This window comes from Hypanus sabinus, chromosome 29, assembly GCF_030144855.1.
Source record: "Hypanus sabinus isolate sHypSab1 chromosome 29, sHypSab1.hap1, whole genome shotgun sequence".
In the NCBI taxonomy this organism is placed as follows: domain Eukaryota; kingdom Metazoa; phylum Chordata; class Chondrichthyes; order Myliobatiformes; family Dasyatidae; genus Hypanus; species Hypanus sabinus.
Window position 1 is genome coordinate 30,413,235 of NC_082734.1, and position 26,574 is coordinate 30,439,808.

The window sequence follows — 26,574 nt, forward strand, 5'->3', positions numbered from 1 at the left end:
TCTGTACAGCAATAGGAAAGGTTTAGTCATAGAGTCATATAGCGGGTGAAAAAGGGCCTTTCAGCCTGTATGTCCTTACTGTCTGTGATGTACGTTCAAGGCAATTCAATGTCTCAGAGGGGATGGATCAAATGCAGACAGATGGAACTAGTTTAGGTGATCTACAAATACTTTATTGTCAGCAAACAATTGATACTAGAGCGTACAATCATCACAGTGATATTTGTTTCTGCGCTTCGCGCTCCCTGAAGTACAAATCGAAGTAAATATAATAAAAATTTAAATTATAAATCATAATTAGAAAATAAAAAAGGGAAAGTACGGTAGTGCAAGTCAGGTCCAGATATTGGAAGGTACGGCCCAGATCCGGGTCTGGATCTATTCAGCAGTCATATCACAGTTGGAAAGAAGCTGTTCCCAAATCTGGCCGTACGAATCTTTGTGCTCCTGAACCTTCTCCCGGAGAGAAGAGGGACAAAAAGTGTGTGGCTGGTTGGGACTTATCCTTGATTATCCTGGCAGCACTGCTCCAACAGCATATGGTGTAAAGAGAGTCCAAGGATGGAAGGTTGGTTTGTGTGATGTGCTGGGCTATGTTCACGATCTTCTGCAGCTTCTTCCGGTCTTGAACAGGACAGCTTCCATACCAGGTTGTGATGCACCCTAGAAGAATGCTTTCTACGGTGCATTAAAAATAAAAATTAAAAAAATTAGTGAGGGTTTTAGGGGACAGACCAAATTTCTTCAGCTTTCTCAGGAAGTAAAGGCGCTGGTGGGCCTTCTTGGCAGTAGACTCTGCTTGGTTAGACCAAGTCAGGTCATTTGTGATATTCACCCCAAGGAACTTAAAGCTTTTGACCTGTTCCACCTGTGCACCGATGTAGATGGGATCCTGCGGTCCGCTACTCCTTCTGAAGTCAACAACCAATTCCTTGGTTTTGCTGACATTGAGGGATAGATTATTGTCTTCACACCATGCCACCAGGTTCTTAATTTCCTCTCTGTACTCAGGCTTATCATTACCCAAGATGCAGCCTACAATTGTGGTGTCATCAGCAAACTTATATATTGAGTTTGATGGAAACTTGGCTACACAATCATGGGTGTACAGTGAGTACAGCAGGGGGCTGAGTACACAGGTGGGGCACCGGTGCTCAGAGTGATTGTAGAGGAGAGCTTGTCCCCTATCTTTACAGCCTGGGTCCTGTCTGTGAGGAAGTTGAAGATCCAGCTGCAGATCTGAGTGCTAAGACCCAGGTTCCGGAGCATAGGAATCAGTTATTTGGAGTGATGGTATTAAAGGCAGCGTTGTAGTTGATGAAAAAGAGCCTTACATATTTATTCTTCAGGTGTTCTAAGGAAGAATGTAGTGCCAGAGAGATGGCATCTGCCGTTGACCTGTTGCTCCGGTAGGCAAATTGCAAAGCGTTGAGGTTGACCGGTAGGTTATGGTTGATGTGTGCCATAACCAATCGCTCAAAGCACTTCATAGCAATTGATGTTACAGCTACAGGTCAGTAGTCATTCAGGCATGCTACCTTGCTTTTCTTCGGCAACGGGATTACCGTTGCCTTTAAAACACGAGGGGATCTTAGACTGAAGCAGGGAGCAGTTGAAGATGTCAGCAAACACTCCAGCTAGCTCGCTTGCACAGGCCCAGAGAACCCGTCCCAGGATGCCATCTGGGCCAATTGCTTTCCTTGGATTTATCTTCAGGAAGGCTCTTCTACCATCTTCCTCGGTGACGATGAATCTTGATGCCACCAGGTCCGGCTCATCCAGAGGGGGCGGGACGCTCCTCTTCTGTTCGAATCTTACGTAGAAGACGTTAAGTTCTTCAGGAAGAGAAGTGCTACAGTTATTGATATTCCCAGCCTTTTCTTTGTGCCCAGTGATCTCATTGAGACCCTGCCATAGTCTACTGGCATCCCCCTGGTTAGCTTGGGCTTCTAACTTGGCTCGATATTGCGTCTTGGCGCCCTTAATGGCTTTCCAGAGTTCACACTTGGATTCCATGTAGCGACTGGTATCTCTGGACCTAAAAGCCGCAGCTCTAGCCTTCAAAAGGGACTGGACCTCATGAGTCACCCAAGGCTTCCGGTTAGGGAATACCCGGATCGTCTTGCGAGACACACAGTCCTCTGTGCATTTCCAGATAAAGTCCATGACAGCTGAGTTGACATGCACGGGTTGGGCCAAGAGTCCTGCTTCAGTGTAGTGTTACACTTTGAATTTTTAAACCTTTATCAGGCCACTGCTCAGCAATCTACATCAACCACATGAGGAGAATTAGTCCTTTTGCTTCTTCAAGTCTGCACCAGTATTTGATCATGGCTAATTTATTTTCCCTTTCCTGCCTTCACTCTGTAACATTTGGCACCCCTGATAAACAGGAACCCATCAACCTTCTGCGAATTCCACAGATTCACCTTTCTGGCTAAAGAATTTCCTCATCATCTCTGTTCAATAGGGACATATTGAACACCATTAATTACTAGCAAGCAAATAGAAAAGGCCCCCTTTATCCCCACTCATAGATGTCTGCTAGTCAACTAATCTGTTGTCCACACTGGTATCTTTCCTATAATACCATGGTTTCTTATCTTGTTTAGCAGCTTAGTGTTTGGCACCATCTCTATAATAGACTCAACTGTATACAGAGGCATAGTTACAACAGGCATTTTCCCAGTGTTAAAATGCCTAATACCACAGGAAATACATTTAAGGTGGGAGGGATAAGTTCAAAGGAGAAGGGGCAAGATTTTTTTATATATTACACAAAGAACGGGTTTGGGGGGGGGAGAGGGGCTTTGAGCAACAGTCTCAGGACAAAATGCCCCCATTCCTCCTGTTCCATTCCCTCATCCTCCGCTTGCTCCACATCCTGTCCAACCTCAATCAGAGCACCTCCTCAAATTCCCAACTCCAAGGACCTGGTCCCATCCCACACCATTGTGAAACAGAGAGACTGAGGAGCGTGAGTAACATTCTAACTAGTTGTATCGTGGACAGTGAAGAAGGATCAAAAATTACAGTGGCAATCTCGATCATCCTGGGTATGTGAGGCGAGGAATGGTAGATGGACTTTAATTCATATCAGTGCAAGGTCAAATCCAAGTACAGTCTTCACAGTGCTGTGGAAGAGAGGGACCGAGGTGTACAAATCAGACATCCCCCTCTCCTGGAAGTTCCGGAAGTCTCCCACATATTGATAGCGGCTCCCTGAAGCCCTCAAATTATATACAATATCCCAGAAATCAATGTTTTTGAGAGTGTTACGAGACCACAGGTTTCGTTCACTGTGGACTGTCACCTTAAGAGACGCTTGGATGAGGCGGGACTATGATGTCAGTATAACAAGCTGCGGCCAACTGCTGCTGCTCAGTAAGGAGAGAGAGGGAGAGACAGGCTGTTGGAACTTCAGCTTTGTCACTGGTATTGTTTGGAACTCTCCAAATGCCCAAAAGATTGGGTTGATCATCGGCACGCAGTGCAGAATGGATGTGTGACTGTCACTTCATAGAATCCATATGTGTGGATTTGTTGGAGTATCCTGTGGTATCACTTTTGTTGGCCTTTACCTGGAATCAGCGTGTTATGTGGTAACCACTTGAAGATGATATTCCTGTGACTGTCACTTGGTGATATTTCTAAGTGGTTTTTGCAAAGACTCGACGGATAAGATCTTCGACGACTGTTATTTTGTTTACCCAGTGTGGAATCTGTGGAATTCCTCATAATTGCCTTCTCTCTACATTTTTGTGTGGATTTACAATTCTCTCCCCTCACTCACTTGGATCACTGAACTTTTCTACTTTACTATCTTAAGGGTTTACACATTGTTTCCCAAGCTTAATAGTTTGGGAGCTATATATATACAAGTATGTACGCATAACACTGTAACTTCTGTTTATGTTGTTTCATCTTTTATATTTGAAGTAGATACTAATAAAGATAATGGTTTTAACATCAAAACCAGACTCCATTTGTGATCTATTGCTGCTGGTACATAACAAGAGCCAGTGGGTGAGAGCGAGACAGAGAGAGCACCCTGATCGGTCTCCCTTTGCACTAAGTAGACCTATCAGTATTTTCTGTGGGCAGGCTTTACAGTTGACCCCTCTCTCCCTCTTTCATTGTCTGTAGTTTAGTGTCCTGCAGCGCCATGGTAGAGTGTTCCAAAAAAAGAAAATATAAAATGTACTTCACCCCAGACTACACTAAAGTGTACCCCTGCCTAATAGCGGTCAAAATAATGACAGTGTTGCTCGCTGCACTGTTTGCAACAGTGACTTTTCTATTGTTCATGGTGGGTTAAATGACTGTAAAAGACATGTTGAGGTGAGTTTAACAGGTGTCATTCATTCATTAGCATAGCTAACATTATTTAAACTAGCTAGCAAGCTGCTAAGGAGCTACTCTATTGGTGTCCTACATGATGAGGCCAAACTCCCTGTTGTCTTGCTTAAAGTTGTAATAGAATAAAAAAAAACGACTCCATGATAAGTACATATTTTATGAGGTTGAGACTTTCGGCAAAATGCTCAAATCTGCGAAGCAAGCCATATCACAGTACAAGGAAAGTTTGCAAAAGAAATAGAAAACCTATTTGCATTAGCATTTAGCTATTCGCATCGAGACTGCCAACAAAATACTCAACAAGGAATATAGTTTCAATATGTGATCAAATAAATTGTTGTGTTCTTTCATAATCAAATGTTCTGTTTACACGCACCCTTGGTCGACCGGGGGAGGATGAATATGTGGTTGCAGGGGGCAAGGATGATGGTGCTACCACCCTGAAATGAGTTTTTGCAAGGTGGGATGTCTGACAAATACACAGTTCACTAAAATGTAATCACAGGTAGTGAAGAAGGTTTTTGGACATTGGCTTTCATCAATCAGGGCAATGAGTATAAATTTTGGGAGTTGAAGGTGCGGTTGTACAGGACAGTGGTGAGGCTATGCTTTGATTACGGTCACAAAGAGAAGAAAATCTGCAGTGACAGAAATCCAAAGCAAAATACAAAATGCTGGAGGAACTCAGCGGGCCAGGCAGCATGTATGGAAAGGAGTAAGCAGTCAGTCGACGTTTCAGGCCAGATTCTTCTTCAGGACTTGGATTATTATGTTCAGTTTGGGTTGCTATACTGTGTTACAGAACTGGAAAGAGTGCAGAAAAGATTTACAAGGATGTTGATGGGAGCTGAAGGACCGAGTTGTAGAAGTACTTACAACAATTCAGTTTTCTCCCCCATTATGTATTGCATTGTACAGCTGCCACAAAGACAACAAATTTCACAACACATGCCAGTGATATTAAACCTGATTCTGAGTATGAGTATGGGTGGTTTTAGAAAATCATGATGGAACACGTATAGGGTGAATGCACTCATTCTTTCTCGCAGGGTTGGATTCGCAGGGATATTGCCAGGAATGGAAGGCTTCAATCATAAGGAAACGGGGTACTAACTGAAATGATCCCTGAAATGGTGAAAATGCAACACTAAATTCCCTCGACTTACTCCAACCACACAGTAACTTTGCAATGCTCCTAGAACTGGGAGGCAATGTGGCCTGTAGTTTTCTCTCACTCACTCCTCCCCCAGTTCCTGCACTGATTCCAGAAATGGGGATGATGTAGCACTGTTCTCTCAGGCACTGCAACCCCATAGTGGTTACAAAACTAGGGAAGATATACGATATTGCCTCATTCTCTCCCACCCCAGTGAAAATGACGCCGGAAAAAATGGCGGGTGCGGCTCCCCTTTCCTTTGCAAGGCACATATTGCACTTTACAGCTGCTGCATCCTGCATACTTTGGGTAACATCCGCCAGCCCTCCATATTGAACTACAATAATCTTGGGAGGGCCTTGCGCCAACCGTCACACAAGATGGCCGCTCGCAACCCGAACTACAACTCCCGGCATGCGAAGGAGGTCACGATGTGGTGCCGCGGGGCCATCTGAGAGTTGTAGTCCTACTCTATCACAGCTTCAACAGCCCTCACAAACAACCGCTGCCCGGGATAACCCACTGAGGCGTTAACCTACGTCCGTTCTTTTTAACTCTAAGGCAAGCCAACACCGACAGCAGCAACTCACTCAGTCTTGTCCTGGTGAGAGAACGGCGGTATAGGAGAGGCGGAGCAAGACGGTCCTTTTCACTTAGCTATTCACAGTCCAGAACCTCCTCTGCACCCTCCTATCATTGGCTGGTACACCTGCCGGTCAAACGAAAGCGTCCGTCAATCATGTAGGTTACGCCAGAGCCTGTGATTCAACATGAACGACATATGTTCTGACCATTAGACGAGCAGGGTGTTACGAAACCCCGCCCCATCTCTACCCTTAGCCAGTAACAGAAGGGGAATACGATTTACCGCGTATCAACCATCCAGCACCGGACGGGCGGTAACGGATAGTAGCAATACAATGCAGTATACACAGAAGGCAGGCAGCGTCGATGTAAATGAACAGACGGTTATCGTTTGCCGAGACCCTTTATCGGGACTGGAAAGGAAGGGGAAAGGAGGGCACAGGGGAAGGAGGACAAGCTAGAAGGTGATGGGTGAAACCAGGTATGTGGGGGAGGAGGATGAAGTGAGAAGCAGGGAGGCGATGTTGGGAAAGGTAAAAGGCTGTAAACTAGAGGAAGGAATCTGATGTGAGTGGAAAGTAGACCATGGGATAAAGGATAGGAGAAGGGGTCTCAAAGGGAAGTGAAGCAGGAGGGGAGAGGTAAGAGGCCAGAGGGAAGAAGAAGGGGAAAATTTTCCTCGAAGTTGGAAATGTTCATGCCATTTGGTTGGAGAATACCCAGATAGTGGTGCTTCTCCAACTTGAGATCGGCCTCATTGTGGCAGTAGAGGAAGCCATGGACCAACGATGGGAACGGGGATTAAAATGGTTGCCCATAAATGGAAATACATATTTTTTGTGGTTCTCTTCTCGGGTAGAGGCAACCTGTACGAGAGGAATGTATTACCCTGGAACCTGTCAGGGATAAATATCCTTGCAGGGAAATTTGCTATTACTACACAGAAAGGTTAAAATATATTTTAATTGTCCTGCAAGACCATATAGGTAGAACTTGGGGTGGCATAGTGGTTAGCACAATGTTTTACAGTACAGGTGACTGGGTTCAATATCCACCGCTTCCTGTAAGGAGTTTCTGTGTTCTCCCCGTGAATGTGTGGGTTTCCTCCAGGTGCTCTGGTTTCCTCCCACAGTCCAAATATTTATAGTTAATAGGGTCACTGGTCATTGTAAATTGCCCTATGGTTAGCTAGACTTAAATAGGTAGGTCTCTCAAGTCCCTTTGGCCCTGTCCCCCCCCTCCCCACACCTGTCTCCTCAATGCCACTCCTCCTCCAACATCCTCTCACCTCCTCTTCCCTCCCTGTTTCTGCTCCCCTCTGCTTCCCATCCTCTCCCATCTCTCCTCCCCCCTTTCTCTCCTACCTCCTCTACCCCTACCCCATACTTTCCCATTTCCCTCTTATCCCCAACTCTCATTCCGTCCTCACAACCCCTCTTCCTCTCACCCATTCTGCCTCTCTGCTGCTCTCCTCCCAGCATTCTTCCCACTCACCCATTCTCCACACCCCTCACCCTCCCATTTCCCCCTCATCCCTCCTCTCCTCCACATTGCCATTTCCCCTCTCCTCCTCATCCCTCTCCTTGTTCAGAACATTGGCTATTTGTGTGTCACACTGGCTTTAGTCATTGGAATAGCTTCCAGCAATCATGAAAACTTGTCCACTGTCATATTATGTCTGAGTATCCTTGACACTTTCAGAAAGTAATGTAGTTCACTTGGGAGTGTAAAAATGGACCAGATGGAGCAGGAGATCTTAATTGTGGTGACTTTTTTCATTGATCCAACATTATTCTTCTGGCATGTCATGCATCTTTCAAACATTTGTCACAGTTGTGCCCTGACCACTGGAAGAATCTGTTGATTATCATGTCCATTTCAGTGTGTCCTTGGGAGTTTATCTGCTCTGCCAGATAGGAGGCAATGTAGCTGGAGTTACTGGTGTATAACTAGTGCCATATCTCCAGATTCCACAACAGTTTAACCTCCCACCATTCTCCATCCAGAAACATTTTTCTTTATTAGAGTACTGAGTTTGTATTTCTCAAATATCATATGTTCATCAGTGATAAGGATTTCAAATTTGTTTCCAAAACTTCAACTGTTAACTTCGCTTCATGAATTTGAGTCATAGTCATAGAAAATTACAGCACAGAAACAGGTTCTTCTGCCCATCTAGTCTGTGGCAAACCATTTAAGCTGACTACTCCCATCGACCTGCATCGGGACCATAGTTCTCCATACCCCTACCATCCATGTGCCTATCAAAACTTCAGTGAAGCATTGAAATCGAGCTCGCATGCGCCCCTTGGGCTGGCAGCTCATTCCACGTTCTCATGACCCTCTGAGTGAAGAAATTTCCCCTCAGATCCCTTCAACTTTTTACCATTCACCCTTAATCTAGTCCCACCAACCCCCAGTGGAAAAAGCATGCTTGCATTTACCCTACCTATCCCCATCATAATTTTGTATTACTTTACATAATCTCTCAACCTTCTACGTTTCAAGGAATAACATCCTAACCTATTCAATCTTTCATTGCAACTTGGATCCCCTAGTCCTGGTAGCATCCTTGTAAACTTTCTTGTTACTCTTTTAACCTTATTTACACCTTTCCAGTAGGTGGTTGACTAAAACTGCACACAATACTCCAAATTAGGCCTCACTCACGTCTTACATAACTTCAACATAACACCCTATATCCTGTACTCAATACTTTTGACTTATGAAGGCAAATATGACAGAAGCATTCTTTATGACCCTATCAACCTATGACACCACTTTCAATAAGCTATGGACCTGTACCCCCAGATCTCTTTGATCCACCGCACTCCTCAGTGCCCTGTCGCTCACGATATTAAATCTATCCTGGTTGGTCTTAACTGATGTACAACTCATTGCACTTGACTGATTAAATTCCATCTGACATTGTTCAGCCCATTTTCCAGCTGGTCCAAATCTTACTGCAAGCTCTGATAGCCTTCCTTGGGGTCCACTACACCCCCAATCTTGGTGTCATCCACATATTTGCTGATCCAGTTAACCACATTATCATCTGGATCATTAATATAGATGACAAACAACAATGGACCCAGTACCAGTCCCTGCGGCACTCCACTAGTCACAGGCCTCCAGTCGGAAAGGCAACCATCTACTACCACTCTAGCTTCTTCCACAATGTCTAATCGAATTTTCTTCCTCTTCTTGAATGCTGTGACTGAACCTTCCTGACCAACCTGCCACGTGGGACCTTGTCAATTGCCTTGCTAAAGTCCATGTAGACACCATCCACTTCTTGACCAACCTCCCATATGGCACCATTCTCAGTACGTCTTTTATTTCTTGGACTTCTTTTACCCATTCCTGTACTGCCCTTTTATCCTTTCTGCAATTTTGTCTGCAAATGCATTTCCACAACTTTCCACTGTGCTCATTTTGAAGTGACGATTGTATAACTTCTATTAATTGTACTTGCTGGCCAACCTTGACTGGGGTTCCGACAGCTGTGAGATTCCCTTTGCCTCCATAAATTTCCGTAGTTGTGAAGAGCATAGAGAATCTGTGCGGGTGTTAGCTGATCTTTCTTATACCATCTTAAAGGCTTCAATTGGGGCTTTAAGTTTTGCTTATACAGACGAATCAGGAGTTATGCTTCATGATGCTAATACTTCATTTCAGAAACAACAGCCCATCCAGCCATTCGGACTCCTCCCTCAATCACTGAGGAGCCATCAGTGTACAGAATCCTCTATCATGCGCACTAGCTTCCCAACGTTGAGGACATCTTCAAAAAGTGATGCTTCAAAAAGGTGGCATCCATCATTAAGGACTCCCATCACATGGACATGCCTTCAAGGAGGAGGTACAGGAGCCTGAAGACACACACTCAATGTTTTGGGAACATTGCTTCTTCTCCTCCGTCATGAGATTTCTGGACATTGAACAAATGCGCACCAGCTCACTATGTCTTTTGCTCCCTTTGCACTACTTATTTATATATTTTATAGATATCTCTTATTGGAATGTGAATTTTTGTACTGCTGCCACAAAACAACAAATTTCTCAATGTGTGCCGGTGATATGTAATCTAATACTGGTTCAATAGAGGTATCCCATTGTAATGATTTGCAACTTAGTGGCATGGAATTAAAAAGTCATAGAAGAGTACAACACAGAAACAGGTCCTTCAGTACATCTAGTCCATGCCTAACCATTTAAACTGCCCACTCCCATCGACCTGCACCAGAACCATAGCCCTCCATATCCCTACCATCCAATGCACACAATACTCCAAATTTGGCAAACAATATCTTATACAACTTCAACATAACATCCCATCTCTTGTACTCAATACTTTAATGTATGAAGGCAAATGTGCCAAAAAATATCTGTACAACCCTATCAATCTATAATGCTACTTTCAATGAATTATTATTCATATTATTATTCTTTCACAGATATGGACATCATAGTCTGTGTCTTATGGTAACAGTGTAGCAGCTACACTGTAGCTGGATTCACTGGGCTTGTTCGTTGGATGATGATATAAGGTGACTCGACCATTTATCAGTCTTTTCTGGTCCAGGAGGCTGATGAGAAACAATCTTTCTCCTTTCAAAGGTTCCATCTCCAGTGATATGTGTCTTCACTTCATTGGTTCTCGAAGAGACTGATGGTCAGTGTCACTGCCCTCAGAGGGGCTACTAGTTTGTGTTGCTACCTTCAGAAAGGCCACTGATTTAATTCACTACCTTCGGAGAGGCCGCTGGGTCCTGATGCACTTGGAGATGTTATCTAAGTTCTAAGATTCATGGATTGTCTGTAGTTCATACTGGCCTCTTTTAGTTCTATGTCCCCTTTGTGTTCTCGCCGATTCACAGGCTGGGGTTTGGGTGTTCTGATATTTTATGTGCGAGAGAAGAATTGGTTGCAAGGATTTAGGGTTTGGGAGTTCTTGTTTTTTTCTTTTTGTGCATGGGGTGATTGATGTCTTTCTTTCAACTCCTTCTATGGTTTTCTGTGTTTTAATTGTTATCTGTAGAAGTCAAATCTCAGAGTTATATCCTACATTTATACTTTGATAATAAAATTAACCTTTGAACCTTTGGTCTTTATTGGATGTCATGAGTGGCTGCCAACCACTGCTATCCTCACTGAAGCAGCCAGCTGTCATATCAGGTCCATCCTGTGAATCAGTGTAATTCCTTCAAGTTCTGATATTTCAGTGTTCAAATTAAATTTATTATCAAAGTACATGCATGTCACCATATACTACCTTGAAATTTGTTTTCTTGTAGGCATATGCAGGAAAATAAAGAAGTGCAATATAATTCAAGAAAAACTACAAGTAACAAAGACTGACAATTATATATAATGCTGTAGATGAAATAGATGGCTTTTTTGCCAAGTTTGCAGATGATACGAAGATTGGTGGAGGGGTAGGTAGTGTTGGGGAAACAGGTAGGATGCAGGAGGACTTAGATTAGGAGAATGGGCAAGAAGGTGGCAAATGAAATATAATGTTGGAAAATACAAGGTCATACATTTTGGTAGTAGAATTAAATGTGTGGAGTATATTTTGAATGCGGAGAACATCCAAATATTTGAGATGCAAAAGGACTTGGGAGTCTTTGTGCAGAACATCCTGAAGGTTAACTTGCAGGTTGACTGAGTGATGAGGAAGGTAAGTGCAATGTTAGTGTGCATTTCAAGAGGTCCAGAATACAGGAGCAGGAATGTGATGCTGAGGCTTTATAAGGCAGTAGCGAGCCCTCACTTTGAGTATTGTGGGCTCCTCATCTTAGAAAAGATGTGCTGGCATTGGAGAGGGTCCAGAGGAGGTTCACAAGGATGATTCCAGCAATGAAAGGCTTATCATATGAGAAATGTTTGATGGCTCTGGGTCTGTACGCGCTGGTATTTAGAAGGATGAGGGAGGATCTCATTGAAACCTTTTGAATGTTGAGAGGGCTAGACAGAGTAGATGTGAAAAGGATGTTTCCCATGGTGGGAGAGTATAGGACAAGAAGGCACAGCCTCAGGATAGAGGGGTGTACATTCAAAACAGAGATGTGGAGAAATTTCTTTAGCCAGAGGGTGGTGAATTTGTGGAATTTGTTGCCACAGGCAGTTGTGGAGGCCAGGTCATTGGGTGTATTTAAAGCGGAGATTGATAGGTTCTTGATTGGACACGGCATCAAAGATTCTGTCAAGATGAAGCCACACTTGGGTTGGAGGAACAACACCTTATATACCAGCAGGATAGCCTCCAACCTGATGGCATGAACATTGATTTCTCTAACTTCCGTTAATGACCCCTCCCCTTCTTACCCCATCCCTTATCTATCTATCTATTTATTATTTTCCCCTTTTCTTCTCTCTTTCTTCCCTCTCTATCCCTCTTACAAACACTCCTTGCCTGCTCTCCATCTCCCTCTAGTGCTCCCCTCCCCCCTTCTTTCTCCCTAGGCCTCCCATCCCATGTTCCTCTCCCTTCTCCCTTCAAATCTCTCACTATCTCATCTTTCCATTAGTCCTGATGAAGGGTCTCGGCCCGAAGCGTTGACTGTACTTTTTCCTATAGATGCTGCCTGACCTGTTGTGTTCCACCAGCATTTTGTGTGTGATCCTGGTAAACATCTTCTGTTCCCTTTACAAAGCCTCCACTTCCTTCCCATAATGGGGCGACCAGAACAGTGCACTATAATCCAAATATAGTCTAACCAAAGTTTTATATAGCTACATTGTGATTTTCGTACACTTATACCCAATGTCTGACCAATGAAGGTAAGCATGACATTCGCCTTCTTCACCACTCTGTGGACTTGTTTGGCCACTCTCAGGGAAGTTTGGACAGAGATCCCAAGATCCATTTGTACACCAGTGTTGTTAAGGACCCTATTGTTTACTGTATGCTTTCTCCTTATTTTGACCTTCCATCATTTAACGCCTCACACTTGTTCAAATTTACCTCCATCTGCCATTTCCCCAACCATATCTATAACTGACCTATATCCCGCTGTGTCCTTTTACAGCCCTTCATGTGGTCCACAACTCCACTATTCCTTGGGTCATCTGAAGACTCACGGACTCACCCATCTACAGTTTCATCCAAGTCATTTATAAATATAAAAAACAACAGGAGATCCCAGCATTGCTGCCTGTGGAACACCAGTGAGAGCTATCAGCAAATCAAAGTTTCCATTAGTCAGTAACATTCAGTTCGGAACGTTAATGGCTGAGATTGCAAAATAGACAAATTAGCTTCAGATTAATACAAATCCTAGTATTTTAGATATTAATTAGATCTTTGTTAGAATAAATTAGTATAGATGGTGTAGCTTAATGATCTAAAGCGCCAGCGACTGGGTTCAATTCCCACTGCTGCCTGTGAGGTGTTTCCACATTCTCCCCATGCCAGCGTCGGTTCCCTCCGGATGCTTCCATGGTCTAAAAATGTACGGGTTAGTCATTTAATTAGGCAGTGCGGACTCATTGAGTGGAACAGTCTGTTATCGTGCAGCTTCTCTAAAAGAAAATAAAGAAATTGAAGATCTATTGTGTAGATTCAAAACATGCTGGACCACAGGAGCTGCCAGACCACAGACCACTGGACCAGAGAGTTTCAACCTGTATTTCTCACTTGGATTCTCTTCCTCTCTCTCTCTCTCTATGTATGGATCTTTGCCAGTGCTCCTCTTTGTTCCTGCCTCGCTTTTGACCTCTCCGGTCTCACATCAGTCTGCTCGTTGTGTAACATCTGTTTCCGTATTTTTCTGCGTCTTTCTCTTCCAGCTTCTTTCTTCCTGCTTGTTTGTATATCTTGCACGAGATATCCAGAGTCCCATTGTCAGTTTTCAGCTTAATTTCCTGTTGACCAGAGTGTCTGAGTCTCTCTTATTTCCTGCCCCCACGTGGCAATGCTTCACTCACCCTTCACCCTGTCACCAGCCCCCAACCTCCACAGCGGCTCTGGGCATTCAGACCCGTCAGCTCCTTCACCAATAACATTAAAATTCCAGCTCCTCTCCTCCCTCTCCATCACTGCACTGTCAGAGCAAAAGTTTAACAAAAAGAGTGAGAGGGGGATGGGGGAGGGGAGAATCAGAGGGAGATGGATGGGGAGTGGGAGGGAGAGCGGCTTTCTCAAGGAAATCTGCTGTTCGGCCCTCAGGCGGGTCCATGCATTAGTGAAGGGAAAGAGTGAGAGTGGGGGAGGGGGAGGGAAAGCCAGAGCAGGAAGAGGAGTGAGAAGTAGACAAAGATAAAATTGTATCTACCATCCACAATGGGGAATGGTTGACGGGTGTTTCTCCCCAACAGCCACCAGAACGTGAGATGGACCAGCTTCATTCTGCTTGAGTTTTGAATAATAAGAATCAATTTGGCAAAGCAAAGGATCCTGTGGGGTTTAGATAAAGTGTTTATCTGTGGAGGATGTTTCTTTTATTGGGACAGTCGAATAGCATGGACACAGGCCTTTCAGCTCACTTTGTCATGACAACCAAGGGATCTTCCTGAACTCATCACTTTGGTTTGTTTTGTGGAACGGAGGGTCCTAGGAGAACATTCAATCAGTGTTCCTGAAACCTAGCAGCCTGGCCCATCACCCTAATAGACAGAGCATAGGTGCTCAGCAAAGTGGTCTCCCAGTCTACATTGGGTCCCACCCACATACAGAAGGCCACACTGGGTTCATTGGATGCAGTAGATGACCCCAACAGCCTCACAGCTGAAGTATCACCTCACCTGGAAGGACTTTGGGGCCCTGAATAGTAGTGAGGGTAGGTATAGAGGCAGGTGTAGCACTTGTTCCACTTGCCAGGAGGGAGGTAAGTGGCAAGGGATGAATGGACAAGGGAGTTGTGTAGGGAGCGATCCCTGCAGAAAGTGCAGGGGAGGGAAAGATGTACTTTGTAGTGGGATCTCAGTGGAGGTGGCAGAAGGCTTGGAGAATTACATACTGGACTTGGAGGCTGATGGGGTGACGGGTGAGGACAAGAGGAACCCCATCCCTGGTGGAGTGGTGAGAGGATAGGTTGAGGGCAGACATGCGCAAGGTGGAACACATGCAGTTGAAAGCAGCATTGATGGTGGAGGAAGGGAAGCCCCTATTATTTTTGAGGAATGAGGACATCTCCTTTGTCCGGGAATGAAGAGCCTCATCCTGGGAGCAGAAGCAGCAAAGGAGGAGGAACTGAGTGAAGGGGATGGCATTTTAACAAGCAACAGGCATTGGTGTCATCTACTATATCTGGTGCTCCCGGCGTAGCCTGTATATTGGTGAGACCTGAGGTAGATTGGGAGATCACTTCGCTGGGAACCTAAGCTTCATCCGCCAGGAAAAACTGGATTGCCCATTTTGATTCCACTTTCCATTCCCATTCCGACATGTCAATCCTCTACTGTCATAATGAGGCCACACTCAGGTTGGAGGAGCAACACCTTATATCTTGCCTGGGTAGCTTCCAACCTGATGGCATGAACATCGATTTTTTGAACTTCCGGTAATGACCACTCCCACTCCCCCCCACCCCTCCTCTGGTGCCCCTCCCCCTTTTCTTTCTTCCTTGGCCATCTGTCCTCTCCTATTAGATCCCCCTTCTCCAGCCCTGCACCTCTCTCCCCCAATCATCTTCTGAGCTCTTAACTTCACCCCCCCTCCCAGTTTCATCTTTCACTTTGTGTCTCTCCCCGCCCCCCCACCTTCGAACTCAGACTCATAATTTTTTTTCTCTCCAGTCCTGCTAAAGGCTCTGGTCCCGAAACATTGACTGAACTCTTTTCCATAGATGCTGTCTGGCTTGCTGAGTTCCTCCAGCCTTTTGTGTGTTTTGCTTGGATTTCCAGCATCCGCAGATTTTCTCTTGTTTGTGAAGTCAGCTTACAGACTTGCACTGAGAGAGAAGAGGACTGACATAACGTACACATCTCTCCCTGAGAGTGAGAGACTGGTCAGTGTACAGATCTCCCCCCGGGAGAGAGGGACTGAGAGACACCGGTCAGTGTACAGATCTCCCTCTGAGAGACACCGGTCAGTGTACAGATCTCCCTCTGAGAGACACTGGTCAGTGTACAGATCATTCCTGAGAGACACTGGTCAGAGTACAGATCTCCCCCTGGGAGAGAGGGACTGAGAGACACTGGTCAGTGTACAGATCTCCCCCTGGGAGAGAGGGACAGAGAGACACCGGTCAGTGTACATATCTCCCCCCGAGAGAGAGGGACTGAGAGACACCGGTCAGTGTACATATCTCCCCCCGAGAGAGAGGGACTGAGAGACACCGGTCAGTGTACAGATCACCCCCTGAGAGAGAGGGTCTGAGAGACACCGGTCAGTGTACAGATCTCCCTCTGAGAGAGAGGGACAGAGAGACACCGGTCAGTGTACAGATCTCCCTCTGAGAGAGAGAGACTGAGAGACACTGGTCAGTGTACAGATCTCCCCCTGAGAGAGAGGGACAGAGAGACACCGGTCAGTGTACAGATCTCCCCCCGAGAGAGAGGGACTGAGAGACACCGGTCAGTGTACAGATCTCCCCCCGAGAGAGAGGGACTGAGAGACACCGGTCAGTGTACAGATCTCCCACTGAAAGAGGGAACAGAGAGACACTGGTCAGTGTACAGATCTCCCCTTGAGAGAGAGGGTCTGAGAGACACCGGTCGGTGTACAGATCTCCCACTTAGTGTGAGGGACATTGTAGAGATATTTCCCATGCTCCATCTATGTCACAGTTGGATCGTTTCTCTGTTTCCCACTGTGGACTGTTCCTGTCCTGACTGCACATCTGGGTCCTGTCTAAAGGAGATTGGAAATACCCTGCTCAGCCTGACATTGCTTCCCCCACTGGGGAATCTGGCAAATGAGTGGGGTGGACTGGGAGAGAGGAAGATACTGATATGAGTGAAGGGATCCTCAGGAGCACCCCTGACGGACAGTGATACTGTAATCAGGGACTGGGCTCTTGTTTTGCAGTCCTGTTCTTCCCCCTGGGGGTGGTGCCTATCTGCCTGTGATCACACCACCTCACAGACCAGTTTCCTGTTCCACTATACGCCTCTGCACTCTCTGCACCAGACTGGACTGCTCATCACCAGAAACTCCAGGAGGGAAGAGGACCTCTGTATCACTTTACCCCATCCGCCCGTCCTTGAGAGAGATGGACACTCGGCAGCTGCTGACCCTCTGGCTGATCCTCTCTGTTCCTGTCTGTGAGTTTTATTTGTAAGAAATCCTTCTGCTTCGCTTCTCTCTCCCGGTCTCGGTCACTTCCACACATGGGGACAATGTGTACGCGATGCTCTGAGTGTGCATCATCGGAGTGTGAGTGGTGCTCTGAGTGTGCAACATCGGAGTGTGAGTGGTGGATTGTTGATGGAAGGATTACTGATTGTCCATCTCTTGGGCAATTCACTGTACAGATAATCAGGGAGAGGGAGGGAGTTATAAGCCAATGTCAGCCAACAACTTCAAATTGAGGTTATGTTGCAACTTTGTACAACTCTGGTTAGGCTGAAGAGAGAGATGAACAGAAGCCGTGGGTGAGAAAAGAGAAAGAGAATGAGGGAATCAGAGATAGAGAAAGAGAGAGGGAGGGGTGAGAAGTGACAGAGAGACTGAGAGAGAGAGGGGGTAATGAAAAAGAGAGGTGGGAGGAGGGAGGGAGAGAGAAGTGGGAGTTGAGGGAAAGAGGTGAGAGTAGAATGAGAGAGGATAGAGGGAGAGGGGGAGAAAGAGGAAGAGAGAGATGGAGAGGGCAGAGAGAGAGGGGTGGGTGTAGAAAGAGGAAAGCAGAGGAAGTGGGAAGTGAGAGAGAGACAGACGTAGAGAAAGACAGAAAAGAAGAGATAAAGGAGCTGTGGGTGAAAGTGTAAGAGAGAGCTAGGAGCAGTGGGTGAATAGAATAAGAGAGAGAGAGAGACAAACTGCGGGTGAAGACAGAATGAAAGAGATAGAATGAGGCTACTGGTAAAGATAGAAAGTAGACAAAAGGAGAGATGCACAAAGGCTGTGGGAGGGACAAGTCAGTGGGATGTGCTTGACTTACTGTTGCTGCTCTGTACCCTATCCCCCTGTGGTTTGTCCCCTGTCACAGGGCACTGGATAGGTATGACACAATCAGTTCCTGATATTTCACTTCCTACTTCAACAATCTCTATTCTCCAAACACCAAATAAATCTTCAAGATGTGGAAGTTGCTTTGGTGGTGGGGAACCAGCCTGCTCTGTACCTCTCTCGTTTCTGCTTGGGTGCACAAGACCGGCTTTTAATGATGAGTGTAGAACCCTGAGATTTGTCTGAGCCTCGCTGAGTGGACCCTTCATCCATTCTGTTTCCTGCTGGACTCTCTGTCTGTCCACACTCTGAATCAGAATTAACTCTACCTCACTCCCTCCCTTTCTTTTTTCTCCCCAATCTCTCAATCTCTCTCACTATGAATATCTTTGTTTCTGTACCCATCCATAAAGCTCTGTCTCTCCTTAAGTCTCCGGGTCTGTTGGCCTCTCAGCAGCTCTCAGCTCCTCTCTGACTGCTTCTGTCTTCCTCCTGCCACCTGTGGGGCCTGATGGTGCAGAAACAGACCCTTTGATCCACTGAGTGTGCACTGACCATCGTGTACCAGTTGACACTGACCCCATGTCATTAGTCCTGACCCTCACCCTCGCACTGGGGACAGTTTACAGTGGTCAGTCAACCCACATGGCTTTGGAATGTGAGAGAGAGCAGCGCTATCCTTTGTCATTCTGCCACCACATTCCACCTCCCCCCCCCCCCCCCCAGTCTGTCTGTATTCTGTCTCTATCTGGATATATCTGGACTCCAGAACCATTCTCTGCCTGATAACTATCCACTTCCTGCCCCTGCCTCCCCATTTGAGACAGTATTTGATCAAACACCCTCCCTGTGAGGACCAGCTTATCACACACTGATCTCAACTCAAGCTCCCCATCTCAACAGGGGCTTTGGCTATACAGACCCGTCAGTTGTTTTTTAAATAAAACCAATTACTCCAGAAGCTTAGCGTACTCTATAATACAGTTCCATCAGAGTGACCACACCCTTCTACCTCAATGCCCACACTAGATGACCTCTCCACATCCCCCACCGAAACATATCCTCTCCAAGGACCGTTATTTCTGATTCTCCCTCTCCCCTCTCTCTCCTGCACCTCTGTCCCATCCTTGTAAATTTTCTCTGTACTCTTTCAATCTTGTTTACATCTTTCCTGTAGGTAGGAAACCAAAACTGCACATAAGACTCCAAATTAGACCTCACCAACATCTTATACAATTTCAACATAACATCCCAACCCCTATACTTAATACATTGATTTATGAAGGACAATATGCTAAGGGATTTATTTACAAACCTATGTACCTGTGACACCACTTTCAAGGAATTATGGATCAGTATTCCTCTGTTCCACCACTCTTCACCATATAACACCCACACTAGATAGTCCTCCCAAATTGCAACACCTCATACTTGTCTGCATTAAATGTCACCTGCCATTTTTCAGCTGGCTGGCCCAGATCCTGCTGAATGCTTTGATATTCTTCCTTGCCATCCACTACACCCCTAATTTTGATGTCACCTGCAAATTTGCTGATCCATTTAACCACATTATCATCCAGATCATTGATATAGATGACAAACAACAGACCAGCCACTGACGCCTGCAAACATGAGTCACAAGCCTCCAGTGAGAGAAGCAATCATCTACAACTTGGCTTGTTAGACTTATCCCACAAGGAACCAATATCTAATCCAATTTACTACCTGATCTTCAATGACAAACCATGCAGGATCTTGTCAAAGGCTTTGCTAACTTCCATGTAGACAACATCCACTGCCTTGTTTTCAACCATTTTACTGGTAACTTCCTCGAAAAACTCTATAAGATGATTACATGTGACTGACCACGCACAAAGCCATGTTGTCTCTCCTTAATCAGTCCCTGTCTAAAAAATACTTGTATCTCTGGTCTCTTTCGAACACCTTCCACTAACTTCCCAATATTGATGTCAGGCTCACCAGGCTATAATTTCCTGACATTCCAAGAGTCTTTCTTAAACATTAGCTATGCCGCAATCCTCCGGCACCTCACCTGTGGCTAAGGATGTTTTAAATACCTTTGGTAAGATCCTTGCAATTTCTGCACTAGACACCCATACAGTCCAAGGGAACGCTTTGTCAGTCCCTGAGGATTTGTCCACCCTAATTTGCCCCAAGACAGAAAGCACCTCCTCTTCTGTAACCTGTATAGGGTTCATGACCTCACTGCTGCTTTGTCTCACTTCTATAGATTGTGTCCGTCCCCTAAGTAAATACAGATGCAAAATGTAATCTACTTTGGCTTCGTGCATAGATTACCACTTTGATCTTCCAGGGGACCAATTCTATCCTTTGCTATCCTTTTGTTCTTAATATGTCTGTTGAAGCCTTTAGGATTCTCCTTCACCTTGTCTGCTAGAGCAACAGCATGAGTGCTTTTTGAGCTCCTGATTTCCTTCTTAAATGTTCTCCTGCATTTCCTATTCTCCTCAAGTACTCATTTGCTTCTACTTGCCTATACCTGCTACATGCCTCCTGTCTATCCTGATGTAATGACCTTGCTCTCATGTGGAAACTGATGTAATGAGCTCTTCAGGCCTGATCGAGGTGTCGGAGAGTCTCTCTCTCTCTCTGTCTTGTTTTACAGCAGTTGGCACCCAGCTTAATGGTGCATTACCGCCTCCTTCTGTTCCGGAGTATGCAATGGACTCACGTTCTAAATCCCTTCACCCAATTGCACACATACGCATACCCTAACCTACACTTTATCCTCCCCATCCGAGTACCCTATTTCTGTTTATCCATCATATTCCATTAAAAAACCCTGTACCCCTTAAGAAAGCTAAAAATACCCTGACCTGTGTTCTCTCACCCATGCCCAGCAACCCTTTTCATGTGAATTCCTGCACCCCCAATTCCCTTAGATTAATTCTCATCATCTCTCTTTGTATCCCATACTTCCTGCAACTCAGAACTACATATTCTACTGACTCCTCTTCCTGACATTCCGCACACACTCCTGTCTGGTGTTTCCCTATCAATTTCAAGGTTTGGTTTAGTGCACAGTGCCCCAGCCTTAACCTAGTCCACACAATTTCCTCTCTTCTGTATCTACTTCCTACCCTAGTATCTGCAACACTTTTTTGTATTTGATATAAATATCTCCCTGTCCCATCTTTCTTGCCACATTTGGTTAATTTTTTCCCAGATTACACACTTAACCTCTGCTTTACTAATACTAATGCGCATTTCTATATTTTCTTTCTTTATTGCCCTCTTTACCAACTCATCCACCCTTTCATTGCCCTTCACCCCTACATGAGCTGGAACCCATAGAAATTTAACCTGAACTCCCTGATTTGCAACTCTTGTGACTGACTGAAGGACTTCATGAAGTACATCTTGCCGGCTGTTTGAGTGAGAAGACCTTAAACTTGCCAGTACTGAAGATGAATCTGAGCATATCAACACTTTGACTAGTCTAGCTTTCTCCACCCAACGCAACGCAACCAACACTGCCATCATCTCCACTGTATACACCGCTAACTTATCAGATGTTCTTCTGCTGATTGCAATTGCTTTTGCTGGTATAGCCACCCCAAACCCTGTCACCCCTGTCTCAGGTTCCTTAGCACCATCTGTATAGACCTGAGTATAATCACTATACTTTTCCATCACATAACAGTTAAATGCACTTAACAAATCAGTTTTATACTTTCCTTTTTACCTCTAACAATTGCCAGCCTACGTCAGGCCATACCAGCTTCCATGGAGCTACAACCGGATAAACTACTGAAGGACTTATCCTTAGATCAAACACTCCACATGATCTAGCAATATCATTCCCTACCCGACTTAAGTTTTCCCTCTGAAACCTCCCATTTTCCCAGGACTCCTGCAACACTCCTTTAGCAGGGTGAGAATCGTTGTGTCCCTGCAAATTAACCCAGTAGTTTGCCATCAATTGCATCCTTCTTAATTCCAAAGGCATTGTTCCCATTTCTATCTGCAGGGCTGATATTGGTGATGTTTTAAAAGCCCCACTGCACATTCTCAAAACCTGAGCCTGAATCACATCCAATTTCCTTATAAGAGACCTAGCTGCTGATCCATATGCTACACTTCCATAATCCAACACAGATCTTACTAAAGCCACATACATTCTCTTTATTACTGAACAACTTGCTCCCCATTCCCTACCAGTCAAACATCTTATCACATTTATTACTTTTTTACATTTCTCCTCAACTTTCCTGATATGGTCTGCCCATGTTAATCGTGAATCAAATATAACTCCCAGAAATTTAAATGATCCAACCCTTTCTAATTCAATCCCATACATCCTTAACTTCTTCCCTACTTCAATTCTTTTCCTAGTGAAAAATACAGTTTGAGTTTTTTCCACTGAAAATCTACATCCCCAATCATAACCCCACTCTACCACTTCATCAATTGCTCCTTGTAGTTTCCTGGTTATATGCTCCGTGTTCCTGCCTCTTTTCCACAAGGCCCCATCATCTGCAAACAGTGACCTACCTATGTCCACTGGTACCTTTGTGAAGACATCATTGATCATAAGGTGTCAGAGAGTGTTGGGCTCTGAGGTTTTTAGAGCACCTGAATTGTTTAATTGTTCTTTAACAAGAGTTGTTAATCATTTAGCATTCCTTGTGTTTTTCTTGAGTGATTCTCTTTGTAATGCGATCTCCTTGCGCTTTCTGTTTAAATTTGTTAAGTTTATTGTGATCGTCTTGGGGATCCTGTGTTACTTGCATTATTTAAGAAGTGCTAATCGCAGGGTCCTAGTTCTGAGAATGTTACGTCTCGCAGTGTTGCTTGGCCGAGCCACTGATGTTCTTTTGGAATTATTATGAACAAACTTTCATCACTGTCTCTCCATCTGAGACTGTCCTTCCTCCGCCCTGGGGTTCTGTTATAGCAGCACACATCGTGACATGTGTATGACGTCCGTGCAGAGTGTGGGAGGTTGCAGCCCCTGTTTGAGTGTTTGAAGGGGCTCTTCCTTAAGTTCTGATCACCCTTTCCAGTTTCATGAAATCTTTCCTAGAGCTGAGCTATTTGTATTTTGCTTTCTTGTAAGATCCTCTCCTTTCACTCTCAGTCAATCTCCTGGTCCATGTTTACTGCAACCTGTACCTCTCCCAATACTCAGACTCACTGCCATTTCTGGCTTCATTACATGTCTCTGCTTTGGATCTAATCCTGTCCTTCACGTCTGTCAGAAACTCTGGTTGAACCATTTTGTTCCAGAAAGGAATGTTGAACTCTTGCAGATCCTGCAGTTGTTCAGTAAAAGTTAGTCATTGCTTATCCACTGCCATGCCTTTCAATGAATCTCTCCAGTCTAACACATCGACCCACTTCTTGTACCCTCGGATTTTCCTCTGTTTATATTCCAGGTTGGAATTCACTTAGCTTTTGAATGAAAAATCCTCTTATGGTCGTTCTTCCACAAACAAAAGCCACACAACCAGACGATGAACGGACCTCCCTTCCTGTTACCTGCTGCTCACTCTCAGACATACTCTTACTTAGAACGTGGGACAGTACAGACAATGTGGGCCCTTCAGCCCATCGTGTTTTGCCAGCCCGTGTAAACCTTCTGTATGATCAATCAAACATTTGCCTTCCACACACCTGAAAAGGATGCCCTCAGGTATTGGCCTCTGCCATCCTGGGCAAAGGATGCTGGCGGTCCACTTTATATCTGCCCCTCAAAATTTTATACATCTCTATCAAGTCACCTCTCATCCCTGTCACTCCAAAAACCAGAGTTGTCATAAGACTTCAACATTACAACGTGCTTATGAATTCAATCCCATGACTAATGAAGGGCATTCACCTTCTTAACCACCCTATCAACTTGTGTGACATCTTTGAGGGAGTCTGGTACCCACCAGTTCCGGAACTCCGTACTGCTGCGACCCACCGCTCTAGGACCCACTGTTCTGGGACTCACCACTCCTGGAAATCACCACTCCAGGACCCTTGACTGGGACCCACCACTCCAGGAGCCCCACTCCACTTTGGGAGCCCCCCCACTAAGGGTCCTTCCCTAGCGTTGATGCCCAGTGAGCTGAAACCCTCTCCTCCCATCAATCTTTGAGCCACTCATCTCCCTATCTGACCAACCCTGTGCCTCCAAAAGTCAGAAGGTGTCACCCCACCCCTAGAATATTTCCCTCCGATGTTCATTGACAGCAGAACAGTTTGTGTCACATGCAGTAAAATAGAAACACAGGAACCAGGAGCAGGAATCAGCCATTCCATCCTTTCAAACTGTTCTATCATTCTATATGAATATGGATGACCCTCTCTGTCAAGTCCATATTCCCATATTCTTCCCATCCCTTTAATGCTGTTCAGTTACAAACATTATGTGATGTCAGTACAGAAGTACCAAGAGCCCACTTCTAAAACCCTGGAACCCCTGTACAGCCTCTTGTGACAGCAGGTCCAACAGCTTCATCACCTCTGTAACACCAGGACCCCAGTACAGCCTCCTGCGACTGTGAATCCCACAGCTTCACCACCTCTGAAACACCAGGACCCCAGTACAGCCTCCTGCGACTGTGAATCCCACAGCTTCACCACCTCTGAAACACCAGGACCCCAGTACAGCCTCCTGCGACTGTGAATCCCACAGTTACATCACCTCTGAAACACCAGGACCCCTGTACAGCCTCCTGCGACTGTGAATCCCACAACTTCACCACCTCTGAAACACCAGGACCCCAGTACAGCTTCACCACCTCTGTAACACCAGGACCCCAGTACAGCCTCCTGCGACTGTGAATCCCACAACTTCACCACCTCTGAAACACCAGGACCCCAGTACAGCTTCTTGCGACTGAATCCCACAGTTACATCACCTCTGAAACACCAGGACCCCAGTACAGCCTCCTGCGACTGTGAATCCCACAGCTTCACCACCTCTGAAACACCAGGACCCCAGTACAGCTTCACCACCTCTGTAACACCAGGACTCCAGTACAGCCTCTTGCGACTGTGAATCCCACAGCTTCACCACCTCTGAAACACCAGGACCCCAGTACAGCTTCTTGCGACTGAATCCCACAGTTACATCACCTCTGAAACACCAGGACCCCAGTACAGCCTCCTGCGACTGTGAATCCCACAGCTTCACCACCTCTGAAACACCAGGACCCCAGTACAGCTTCACCACCTCTGTAACACCAGGACTCCAGTACAGCCTCTTGCGACTGTGAATCCCACAGCTTCACCACCTCTGAAACACCAGGACCCCAGTACAGCTTCTTGCGACTGAATCCCACAGTTACACCACCTCTGTAACACCAGGACTCCAGTACAGCCTCTTGCGACTGTGAATCTCACAGCTTCACCACCTCGGAAAATACCAGGACCCCAGCACAGCCACTTGCAGCAGTGAATCTCACAGATTGACCTGGAGGTCCCACAGATTGATTGCATCTGAACTGGAGGGGGAGTAATAGCCTAGTGGGAATGTTTGCTAATGCTGCATGCAAGGGTTTAAACTAGAGTTGCAGGGGGACGGGAACCAGAGTGACTGAAGAGTTAGTGGAGAGGTTGTGCAGACAGATTTTGGTAAGACCTCGGACAAAGCCAGGAAACAAAACATTGAGCAAGGTGCGACCTGTGTCCTGAGCTACATATTTTAATGCAAGAAGTATCATAGGAAAGGTGGTTGAGCACAGGGCATGGATCAACACCCGGAATTAAGATTTTATAGCCATTAAGGAGACTTGGTTGGAGGAAGGACAGGACTGGCAGATCAGTATTCTGGGATTCCGTTGTTTTAGACATGACAAAGTGGGAGGAGAGGTGGCGTTACTACTCAGGGAAAATGTCACAGCAGTGCTTCTTCAGGAAGCACTTATTTAGTGAGGCGATATGGGTGGAACTGAGAAACAAGAAAGGTATGACCACATTAATGGGGTTATATTACAGACCCAATAGTCCATGGGATTTAGAAGAACAAATATGTACAGAATTCGCAGATTGTTGCAAGAAGCACAAGGTTGTTATAACAGGTGATTTTAAATTTCCACATATTGACTGGGAATCCCATACTGTAAAAGGACCACATGATACAGAGTTTTCAAATATGTTAGGGAAGTTTCCTTCATCGATATATAGAAGTCCCAATGAGAGAGCATGTGATACTGGATCTGCTATCATGGAAAGGCACAAGGCAGGTGCCAAAAGTTTGTGTAGGGGAACACTTTATATCTAGTGACCACAGTGTCATTAGTTTCAAAGTAAATATGGAATAAGATAGGTCTGGTCCGCAGTTTGAGATTCTAAATTGGGGAATGGCCAATTTTGATGGTATCAGAAATGATCTTGTCAAGTGTTGATTGGGACAGGTTTTTTTTGGTGAAGGTCTGTATAGTAA

General features: G+C 45.4%; 1 protein-coding gene and 1 long non-coding RNA gene across 2 annotated transcripts in view; both read left to right on the forward strand.

Moving 5' to 3' along the window:
- LOC132382804 (uncharacterized) overlaps positions 1-26,574 on the forward strand; it is a 100,915-nt gene that overhangs the window by 41,465 nt on the left and 32,876 nt on the right. The window lies entirely within an intron of this gene.
- LOC132383184 (uncharacterized) lies at positions 6,374-11,201 on the forward strand. Its single transcript, XR_009508566.1, has 2 exons — positions 6,374-6,581; positions 9,779-11,201. It is a non-coding gene; the product is annotated as an uncharacterized LOC132383184 (long non-coding RNA).